We start from the raw sequence: 12,125 nt of genomic DNA, 5'->3' as shown, positions 1-12,125 counted from the left end.
GAAACCTGCATTGCCTCCTCCTACCGCCGCCGAGTAAAGGCAGTCGGCCTCCCAGACTGAGTGAGTCTGCCCCGTCCAGCACACACCCACTGCCCGTGTCTGCCGAGTCGGGACCGCCCTCTACCGTGAGGAACCAGAGGAAGTGAGTGGATCTCCGTTAGGCGCGGTATAAGGGCTGGGTGAGTATCTGCCCGAGTCACTGATCTTGCCCCTATCCGGGGGGAGTGTAAGGCTTTGGGGCACTTGGAGGTACCAGAGCTCTGTGTCACTCGCATCACTAAGTTCCTCTCTTGTTGCACTAGGCGCTTGTGCTGTTATTGTAGTTAGATGTTGCATTTGTTCACTGCACTTGATGACACTGCACAGAAAAAAACAATATCATGTCTTAAGTACTCTCCAAATGTTTTTGTGTTCAAATAAAAAGGCAATTTGTAATTTGTCCTTAATAACATTGTCAATGGTGCCCTTACCATGTAAGTACCATAAAGATTTAGATCCCCTTATTTAATTTTTTAAAGATACTGACATTTGACAATTACCGTATATCTGTTAATTACACAGTCCCTTATAATATGTATCTAGTGTCTATTCTAGACGGTACCACACTGATATCATGTAATCTGAAGTTGTAGGCGTAGATCCAAATGCTGGTGGGCTTAATAATAATGTATTACATGAGTAAGCTATTTTGTTCTGATGAACAGTATTTTCTGTTGCAAACAAGTACAAATGTATGTCCATCTCTCCTGTCTAATAACTTCCCTGTGCTGTAAAGTCAAACACAAGTGCTACACTCTCACTGCTCCCTCCTGGTAACAAATGTGCAGAGTGTAAAGTTAAAGCTTAACAAAATTATTGAACAACAATTAAAATCGATACAGTGTGTGTTGGAAAAATTGTGTGTGTGGGGACAACCAACTGTGTCCTTAAACACAGCTTACTTTGTTTTAAATATCCGCAATTTGAAGCATCAGCAAGTGATGGCTACATACTGTATGTGTGAGACTGGGAAGTTGCCCTGGGTATCAGTCCTGCTGTGATGCACAAGAGGGCGCTTCACAAACACTGTCTTTGTCCACAATCATTCATCCTACATCTTTCTCTGCATCTTAAACCCCTTTTTATTATTCAACTGTCAGTCTGGTAATCAAGAGGCAGAAAAAATATATATAATTTTGAAACAAAATAAAAAATGTGAAACATGCATATTGATTATATTATTATCGGTTATTTGTAGAGCGCCAACAGATTCCGCATTTTAGGCCTCAATTTGCCAGTGGGCAACCTTGGTCAAGGCCATAAGGTTCCAAACCCATACATGGTATATACCAGTAGACAAGAACATGTTTATATTCCATAACAAGCTATTAGCAAGGAATATACACACACATGTATAGTAAAAGAAAGTGCAGTGCTTGACTCCTATGCATTTGCAGCTTTTAACAATATATGTTTCATACATTGACAGTGCCATGGATTCTTCCATCTGCTTTAACAGTTATCTCTTGATCCCCATTCTAGCTATTTTTCATCATGTTTTCTGTTATCTTAATTTACTACAATCCTTTTTTTTCTTCTGTAACAGTTAATATGTAGCCATTAGAAAAGCAATCCATCATTTTTGCCATAGCAACAGTCTATTTGTTAGAAGGCAAGGAATGGGTTAAAGCAATATGAATCAAAAGTGTTCTAGGTCTGTATAATCCCCACATTAAAATATAGCGCTTTAACAAAATGTGACTTTAGGTTTAAATTAGAACCTTTTACATGTCCCCATAGCATAGTAAACTGCTGATTGGTACTTTCATATGCATGAGTTTGATTGCCAGGCAAGCATGTGCACTGGCACACACAGCTATTCTCCAAGATCGGCACCGGGCAATTGTATAAGCTGACAGTCGCTGAGTTAGATAAGGCTATACCAGACTTTTTATCACACATTTATGTCCTTTTGATGCTGGGCTTGAAAAACATGTTTAAAATTAACAAGCCAGATTTATTTTTTCCCACAGAGTTTATGGGTCTGTGCAGATACAGGGCAATGAACTAACCTCTTGATTGCCACAGACAATCTCTTGGAATCAAGGTGATACATTTGGCTGACAGTAACTTAGAGAAACAATTTAACTGCTTTGTGCCAATAATACTCATCAATACTTTCAGGCCTCTTAACTGACAGCAACATACATATAACAATTATTTATTCACATCAACACTTAATTATGCATTGTTTTTCAGTTCTTATCTGTTGAAGCCAATAAGGTAAATATATGTAGCAGGGTTGGTCTTGAAAAGTCTGCAGTGTGCTTTTATTAATTGTGAGAACTAGAAAAAGTAAATTTCATGAAATAGAGGTAAAATAAATGATGATGGTACATTACAAATTTGTTTCACTTTGCATATCTAGACCGTTTATATTAAAATCTCTGGGTGTTTACTGTCCCTTTAATTTAATGAACATCAAAAAATTAAAGGGTCATTGAAAATATTAAAGCGCTTGTTGCATCATTTACAGTCCCTGTTATCTTAAAGCCATAGTATTAAAACATACATTTATTTATTTTCACGGTTCAATAAAACATATCTGTTTTGTACACTGATTGTTATTAAAGGATTGTGGCTCTGCAGCAAATGACAGGCTGTAGTATCTGAGCTATTCTGCTGAGTTAGACCACACTCATTATCATTTTTCGGTTGCTTGTTGAATATAGAAAATAACAGATGCACATGCATGGTTATACTCCTAACTGGGCACACAGAAGCCCCACACACAGGATTAATTGTTTAGTAGCCGGCATTAGGGGACAGTAGATTTGTTTTATTCTTATTCCCTAATCAATGATTGACCTAAAAATTCTAGTGAGCATAGTGGCTCAGGGGATATGGCCTGAGATTGGCTATATAAAACTCCTAGGTAGAAAAAAAGACAATGATGGGTCTTCAGTCTGCAAAAAGATTAATACCTTTATTAAATTAAGCAAACATGAATTCAGTATCCCTCACAACTCTAAGCTGCAAGGAGAGCAATAAACAAAGACTGCATTGCATGGGCCGCTTACATATCACTTTATAAGAGCCCCTCTTTTATCAATAAGGTAAAATGTGTAATTTTAAAAGGTTAAATTGGAGCACTGAGTATAATATTCATGTGTGATCTATGTGTATGTAATACAAATACATACAGTGTGTGCTCATGAGGGTATATGAGTATTGATGGGCAGTAATGTAAATATAGTTATTTGGTATTACAAGTTTTACATTACATTTTGGGTTGTGCTACTTGTTTTGTATAACTGTTGTGTGGGCATGGACTGTCTGCTGTATTCAGGGGAGTGGTTCCAGTTGCTTTCCTGTCACAGGAAGTATTCATGTGTTTGAGTAACCCCTTTCTTTTTTAGATTTGCTACTGTTTTGCTTCATCTGCATCTACAGTCAGACGTGAAAACAAAAACATTAACAGCATGTGAAGGGCACTCTGAGAAGGGGTAAGAATTTCAGTGCTTCATTTTACTTTTTACACAATGTTACCAGGATTAGAATAGTAATTGTGTTTTTGTTAGTGATTTTTTTTATCCAGGTGTAGTATATGAAATGAGAATAGTAAGATTTTTATAGTCATTTTAGTATTTTGCAAGAAGCTAATTCTATGGGACATGAAAACCATTTTTTTCTCTCTTTAATGATTCAGATAGAGCATACACTTTTAAACAACTTTCCAATTTACTTCTATTATGAAATTTGCTTAATCATCGTCTTATCCTTTGCTGAAGGAGCTGCAATTCACTGTTGGGAGTCATATATGTGCAGCTACCAAGTAGCAGCTAGCTCACAGTAGTGCATTGCTGCTCATAAACCTACCTAGGCATGCTTTTTTTCAAAAAAGGATAGTAAGAAAATTAGATAATAAAGTAAATTGGAAAGATGTGTTTATTTCAATCCTGAACATTTAACTTTGACTGTACTGTCCCTTTTAATGGCTGTTGACATTTATAACTGACAATATGAAGTAAGTTATAGTGTACTGTACTATTTTAGTATTTTAAATGTGTTTCAAATAATGGCAATAATAACGGATAAATACATTGTATGTTTAGGATATCCAAATCAAGTCAAAGAATTTAGCAATCCCTAATTTGTGTTAAATTGACTTTACATTATATAATTAAAGGGACAGTCTAGGCCAAAATAAACTTTCATGATTCAGATAGAGCATGTAATTTTAAACAATTTTCCAATTTACTTTTATCACCAATTTTGCTTTGTTCTCTTGGTATTCTTAGTTGAAAGCTTAACCTAGGAGGTTCATATGCTAATTTCTTAGAACTTGAAGCCCACCTCTTTCAGATTGCATTTTAACAGTTTTTCACCACTAGAGGGTGTTAGTTCACGTATTTCATATAGATAACACTGTGCTCGTGCACGAGAAGTTATCTGGGAGCAGGCATTGATTGGCTAGACTGCAAGTCTGTCAAAAGAACTGAAAAAAGGGGCAGTTTGCAGAGGCTTAGATACAAGATAATCACAGAGGTTAAAAGTATATTATTATAACTGTGTTGGTTATGCAAAACTGGGAAATGGGTAATAAAGGGATTGTCTATCTTTTAAAACAATAAAAATTCTGGTGTAGACTGTCCCTTTAAAGCGACAGTAAAGTCGAAATTAAACGTTCATGCTTTAAAGAGAACGTGTTTTTAAACAACTTTCCAATTTACCTGTGTTATCTAATTTGCTTTGTTCTCTTGGTATACTTTGCTGAAAAGCATACATAGGTAAGTTCATTAGCAACAATGCACTACGGGGGGGGGGGGGGGCAAGCTGCAGATTGGTAGCTGCAGATTGGTAGCTGCATATATATGCCTCTTGTCTTTGGCTCACCCAATATGTTCAGCTAATTCCCAGTAGTCCATTGCTGCTCTTTTAACAAAGGATACCAAGAGAATTAAGCAAATTTAATAATAGAAGTAAATTGTACAATTGTCTGCTCTGGGTCATGAAAGAAAAATGTTGGGTTTTATTTCCCTTTATTTGACCTCACCAGGAGCCTTACTATATTATAAAACAAACAACAAACATTATATGCTCCAAAATGTTGTTGATAAAGCTTCTAGATAGTTAACACTATGTAAAGTATTTCTACACAATATTCACATTTAACAAGAATGCTCAAAAGCACTAGAGCCTAAACATTGCATAACCTTGGGCTTTACAAATCATTTGAGTAATGAAACTTCCATTTTTGTATTCGTTTACATAATGTTCCTACATTTTCCCCTGTATGTCTCGCTCCTATGTATTCTGCAGCACGATAAGTTTGTCAAATAAATGTAATAACCTCAGGCATACCCAATAGTCATAGGGGTAGGTGATATATATATATATATATATATATATGTGTGTGTGTGTGTGTGTGTTACAAAATTGAAAGTAAGTTAGATTTAAATTTGTATAATTAGTATTATATTGATGGTACCAACTGGCAGTGAAGAGGTTAATTAGTTAGCTCCCGCACACTTCAGATCCTTGACACAACTATGCACAGTTGCAGTCCCTGATTGGCTCAGTGGCCATGGTTAGTTATGGACCAATAATGCATTGCTTCAGGGCTTCCGGTGGGAGGTGTCAGGGTGCTGAGAGTCGGGAGCTGAGAGCCTGTGATACTGAATGCGCAAACAAGGAGCATGCTCAAACCCGCCACCGGAGTGTATCCATAGGCATTGAAATCTACATTTGCCGGGATAAGGGGAACTCGCTCATTAAGGTCACGGCCTAAAGACGTGAAGAAGCCTGTTGTTCGCAGACACCGCCAGAGTTGCTGGTAAACGCAGTGTTTATACCCCTCAAGCGGATCTTCTGGCACGGCATGAGACGATGGACGCTAGGAGCAGGTGGAAGAAACGGGCTATATGCCATGGCTTTAATATCTGCTGGCTAAACAGGGTGAAGCTTTAAACTGCATAATAACGTGGCGGAAGCTATAATCACCGCGGTTCCTGTCGAGACGGACATCGGCTGCTTTTGGTGGGATAGCTGGAGTAGAGGTGCAGTCTCCGGGATAGGATTGGTGAGCCTGACTTAGAACGAGGACAGATCCTGACATATGGAGTAGCCTAAGGTGTCTAAAACCGGAACATTATATGATAAAGTTGAACATTGCATGTCCTACTGAATATGATAGCAATTTCTTTTTTTCTGGATATATGTAAAGATACACTGATTGTGTGCTAGATATAGAAGACAAGAAAGTGTTTCCCTAAGTGTCTAAGCTGAGTGAATTAACTGATAATTGTATAGCCTAGTGTCTTCATTTAATGATTACTGACCATATATTCTGTCTTGATTTTGTATGAATGTACCTAGATTAATAATCTTCTAGAGCAATGTTAATGAAAAGGATTGCTATTTTTTGGTACTTTATCTAGCTGCACTTATTAATAGTGATCTATAGTGGGAACACACACAAAAATTAGTTAGCAACTTAACATAAAACTAATATAAATACAATGCTTAAACCATGATCAATAGGTATGTGCCTTAAGTTTAATGAGGTATTATAATTAGTATATATATATATATATATATATATAAAAATATATATATAAATAAAATCTTTTTTGACAATAGTTCAGTCAAAACCGGTTATATAGAAACTGTGTCTCTGTTTAATTCATTTGAATTGCTCATTGTTGGTGTTCCTCTATTTCTGCATTTGATACCTGTAAATCCGGTTCCAAAATTCATATTCCTATGTTTTGATCAGGTACAGTATTAGTTGCCAGTTTGCTTAAGAGGTAACTAATAGAAACTTTAAAATTTGTCGCCTGATGGTCTCTATTTGTCTAGATAACATAATATAAGACTTTTTACACAAATATCTATATAATTGTAGTCGCATGTTTCTATACAATCCTCTCTTGACAATTCCATAGAAACTATTACTACTGGCTTGCTTAGTCACTTCCCATTTACACTTATCCTCCACCAATTTCACTTCCCTTCACTCCATTGATGAATATACCACTCCTTTCACACTCCCCCACAACCAAATTTTCTCTATCTCTTTTATACATACACTTATTATTTTTTATGGAAAGATATCTTTCACCCAAAACACTCGCAATGCCAGTAAAAAATAAAGAGAGGAAAGCTAGGGTTAGTTTTGAATCTTATTCTGAAGCCAAAATGGATGTTGGTTGTATCAATATAAGTAACTCTGACATATCAGAAATCTCAAAACAAGTGGCTAATATATTACTTCCACAACTTAATCAAATTAAAGCTGAACTGTTAACAATCTCTACTGAAATGAAGGGATTCACTGCTAACCAGGGTTTCAGATATAGAGGACTCTTCCTTAAAACACGAACAATCATTACAAGGCCATAACAACAAAATATGTGCATTAACTAATGAAATAGAGGACCTAGAAGATAAGTTGCGAAGAAATAACCTTAAGGTGATTGGCTTACCAGAGAGTCCTGCATTTAGCGACCTAGTGCACTTTGCTTACATTGAGCTACCGCAGCTTGTTGGCTTAAACACAAAAGAACATAATTCTACAGTGGAAAGGGCCCATAGAATGGGAGTGCAGAACAACGATAACGAGAATACACATTATAAGAGACCCAATATGATTAAATACTTGAATTTCCAGAACAAGACAAATATTTTAAGAGCATACAGGAAAGTACAACACCTGGAAATCGAACATAATACAATATTTCTATTCCAAGACTATTCGGCACAACGGCTTCCAAACAAAAAGAAACGGCTCCCTTTTGCACTTGCTGATCAATATAGGACTCTCTGCTAGGCTGATCTACCCTGCTAAAATTAAAATATATGTGGGGAATGAATTAACTACACTTGTCACATCCCAAGAAGCTGTAGATTTTATTGAAAAATTCAAGTCTGATAAGAGATGTTAATTTAAAAAAATAGACTAAATCTGTAAGCCTTTTTTTTTTTTTTTTTTTTTTTTTCCTTTCTATACTAATGTTTATAGGGGTAGATGGTAAAATAATACATATAAATGTTCAGGCTATGTTAGGTAATTTCTCCTTTACTTGTATTTTTCTTTTTTTTTTTCTCTTCCTTCCCCCTTTTTCCCTCCCTCCCCGCAATATCAGATGCTGCCCCCTCACAGGGTATTTTTGTTTTACTTAAATTTAGTTTCATGGAATATAGGTGGTGTAACTAATCCAAGTAAGAGAAAATAAATTATTACACAACTTAAGAAAGATAAAGCTGATATTGCACTGTTACAAGAGACACATCTCTCGGAGGTGGAGAATCAAAAACTGAAAGGGAACTGGGTTGGAGAAGTTGTGGTGATTCCTTGTTCCACTAGAAAGCGAGGAATAGCAATACTTTTTAATTAACAGACTACCAAATTGTCTCTCAGAAGAAAGATCCTGAAGAGAGATTTATTATTATAAAACTAATAACATTAGAAAAAAATTCTTACTCTTAGATGATTACTGGAACCTTGATAATTGATGCCCAGAAGGCATTTGACTCAATTACTTGGGACCATCTTTTTCATACGATGAGTCAATTTGGATTTAAAGGTCTATTTCTAAGGTACACGGCAGGGGTGTCCGATTTCCCCTTTACTTTTCAATTTAGCTATTGAACCCCTTGCAATATTATTTAGAATGGAACTTCAAGGAATTCCTCTTGGGGGTAAGAAGCTTAAACTTTTACTTTATGCTGATGATCTGTTACTATTTCTTAATAATACACAAGTAGAAGTCCCATATATTTTAAAATGTATGCAGGAGTTTGGTTCGTTCTCTGGTTACCAAGTGAATGCTACCATATCAGAAATTTTATGGTTTAATAATCCCCCATTAGACAAATATTTTGTACCCTTCAAAATTGTAATTGATCCGCTTACATATTTAGGGATTAATATAGTTAACTATCCGAAATATTGGTATTCGAGAAACTTTGGCATTTTATTTGAAAATATTAAACAAAACCTTACTAATTGGTCCCATATTCCGCTTTCGCTAACGGCTAAAATCAACCTAATTAAAATGATTATATTACCAAAATGTTTATATTTAATAAAAAATTTACCCATTCCATTAAATAAAAAATATATTAATTATCTGAACAAAATGTGTAGAAGTTTAACTCAATTAAGACAGTTTGGTGGACTATCCTTCCCTTCTTTATCTATATATAGCAGTGTATGTCTAGCTAAAATCGCAATGGATTGGCTTATGGACGGTAATTATATCGCCTACTTAGAGGTGGAAAAAAAGCTAGTCTTTCCTTTTTCTTTAGCTGCTCTGTTACACTGTCCTATTCAGCATATACCGATTAGAATTAAAAGGATGTATACTATATATTATTATAGCATGGCAACATCTAAGATCGTTATTAAATACAAATCTTTATATGTCAAATCTTTTACCCATAACGGGTAACCCACAATTTCCACCCGGCGTCAATAGTAAACTATTTAATAGATGGAGTAGTTTGGTCCTCTCACATTTATTCCAGTTTAATAAACTGGGCACCTCTCGATCATGTATTTTTTGAAGATCTAAAAAATAGATATGATCTCCCAAATACAGATTTCTATGCCTATTTGCAAATCCGACATTGGTTCTATGAGTCTACTAAGAATTTTAACTTTAATTGGATACAACCAGGGTTGCAAATGGGATTATCATTATTCAAAAATGGTACCGCTCCATTAATTTCTGGTATAAGTTGATACTTTCTAACTTAGGTGAAGCTTATCTACAGCAACTAGATAGAAGTTGGCAACACATTTTAGATATATCTGGTGAAATATAGCATACAAAAGGTGGATAAAGCCACACTCTCTGCAGAATGGCGGGAATCTCATGTAAAACGTATTAACCAGGTTTACATTACACCAGCTAAACTTAATCGCTGGTATCCTAACACTCAAAACTATTTTCCTAGGTGCCTCTCTTCGGAAGCCAACCTGGTCGATATGTTCTGGAGCTGCCCTAAAATTCAGAAGTTCTGGTCCCGAGTTCAATTTTGGTTGCGTAAGATTTAAAAAAAAAAATATTTAACTTGATAAAAGACACATTTCTCTTATATGATAGGCCGCGGGTAAATATTTGTTTCATTAACATAACTATTTTAGGAGGTACAGTACCTTTTTATACTTAAAAATTGGAAAAATAAACGAGAACCAACTATTACTAACTTAATATACCTTCTTAAGACATAGGCAATAATAGAACAGTTTGATGCCTATACCTCTACAGAAAAAGGTATTGAGAGATTTTATATGAAATGGACAGCGTTTATTGAGCTATATGAAACCAATATTAAAAAACTATTATTTCCTATTGAAAATTTAATATCTGCTTAGTTCCTTAGCTCACTAAAGTATTATCTAAATTTAGTAACTTACTTTCTGAGACGTAGCAAGAGAAGCAGCATGATATGATGAGTAGACTCCTTTGCCTCTGTTTTTCTTTCCTCCCCCCTCCCCCCCTTTTTTTTTTTTCTTTTTTTTTCCTTCCAATCTTGAAGGGTATTGTGGGCTAATATACCCATTTTTAAAGTTTAGATTTACGTTTTCTCTCTTTTTACTACATAAAAGAAATTGGGTATACAATATAAGGCCAATGCGATAGCTGAGGATTTTGTTCTGATGTAAGCTAGTTTTTGGGTTTCCATATTAAGATTTTTGTTGGAATGTCCTGCCTTTTAGATAGAGCAGGTAGCTGTATAGATAAAAAGTACCTATTGGATTTGTATATTATGATTTATTTATTTTTCTGCATATTTACAGTTTAAATGGCCGAAATGTGTCCCAATAAAGAAAAATTGTAATACTTAAAATATAAAATCCCAACAATGTGCAGGCTAAACGGAAAAGATATATATTCTAACTTAATTGAAAATGTTTTAGGTCTATTTCTGTTCTGTATTTCTATTGCGGCCTGCGTGATGGCAAAATTCTTAATTTTTTTTTTTTTTTTTTTTCTTATTTTTTTTTTCTATTACGCTGTACACATTGTTGGTCTTAAATAAAGATTTTAAAAAAATAATAAAGTTAGCTCCCACACCCATACTCATCCCCACTATCTTAGGTACTGGCAAACAGTCTTACTAGTATGCAGTTTAGGGTTGTGTGTTTTTTGCTTGTTTTGTAGTGTAGTGGTTAACCCAAACCTCACCCCTCCCATCCTATCCTTTTTCTGTAGTGCAGCACCCCATCCCTCCCTCTCCCTTCAAAATATTTTTTATTCCTGTAGTGTAGGGCCACTCCCACTTCCTCCCGCTGGCACCAATAGAGATTGTTACAGACCATGTCACTGTCTGTAGCGATCTGTCAGTCTTCCTTCGTATGGTAAAGGAGCACCGATTGTGCTCTGTTACCATATACAGATGCTGGAAGCCCAAGAACGGCTAGTCTCGGTAGTCACTTGACAATGAGACTACTTATGCCTCCAGCAGTATGGACATAGATCTACGTTATGCGGTACAATGGGCTATGTATTATTGGAGGAGTCAATCTGGGCTTTAGTCCACAGACAACAAGGCTAGTCACTGTCAAAAAAGTTATTATAAAGTTAAATGTTTTACAGTTGTTATTAGTTAAAGCCAATTAAGGACATACATGTAGCAGAATTAGCCTTGGAAAGTCAGCAGGGTGCATTTCAAGTTTTGAGAAATAGAAATGGCCAATATATTGCAAAGTCGTTTCATTATGCATAACTAAACATTTTATATACACATCTCCAAGGTGTTTAATGAACAAAATCCTACACATTTTCAGCCTGGAGAAACTATAACTAGTAATATTTAACCTCACATACAAGTTTGGAGATACCCTGAGTCCCTATAGGTCCAACAACCTAGTCCCTGAAGCTGTATCTTGAACAGTGTCCTTATAATGCTTTATACAATGCTTTGTGGAATCCCCAGCTGCACTTCACCTTATTAGCTTGCAATTCTACAGTAAACGCAGCAATGTCATTTCTCTTCCTCAAATTGTATGTTGTCACCTGAGGGAATAGGCAACCGGTAAAGCAGTTTTCAGGTAATTTTAAACATCTGACAGCAGATCCAACATGCAGCTAGGGGAATACTAAATTAACAATACGTTTTTGCCTCTTTCTGAG

At 35.6% G+C, this 12,125-nt stretch overlaps 1 protein-coding gene across 1 annotated transcript in view; it reads left to right on the top strand.

The window, feature by feature from the left end:
- The first annotated feature begins 30 nt into the window (after positions 1 to 30).
- KRIT1 (KRIT1 ankyrin repeat containing) overlaps positions 31 to 12,125 on the top strand; it is a 77,828-nt gene continuing 65,733 nt past the window's right edge. The window contains exons 1-2 of the mRNA XM_053714030.1: positions 31 to 179; positions 3,399 to 3,485. The gene's annotated coding sequence lies outside the window, so the exon portion shown is untranslated. The remainder of the gene's footprint in view (positions 180 to 3,398; positions 3,486 to 12,125) is intronic.

Source organism: Bombina bombina, chromosome 5 (assembly GCF_027579735.1).
Source record: "Bombina bombina isolate aBomBom1 chromosome 5, aBomBom1.pri, whole genome shotgun sequence".
In the NCBI taxonomy this organism is placed as follows: domain Eukaryota; kingdom Metazoa; phylum Chordata; class Amphibia; order Anura; family Bombinatoridae; genus Bombina; species Bombina bombina.
Note: the sequence above shows the minus strand (reverse complement) of the source record. Positions and strands in the feature narration are given on the sequence as shown.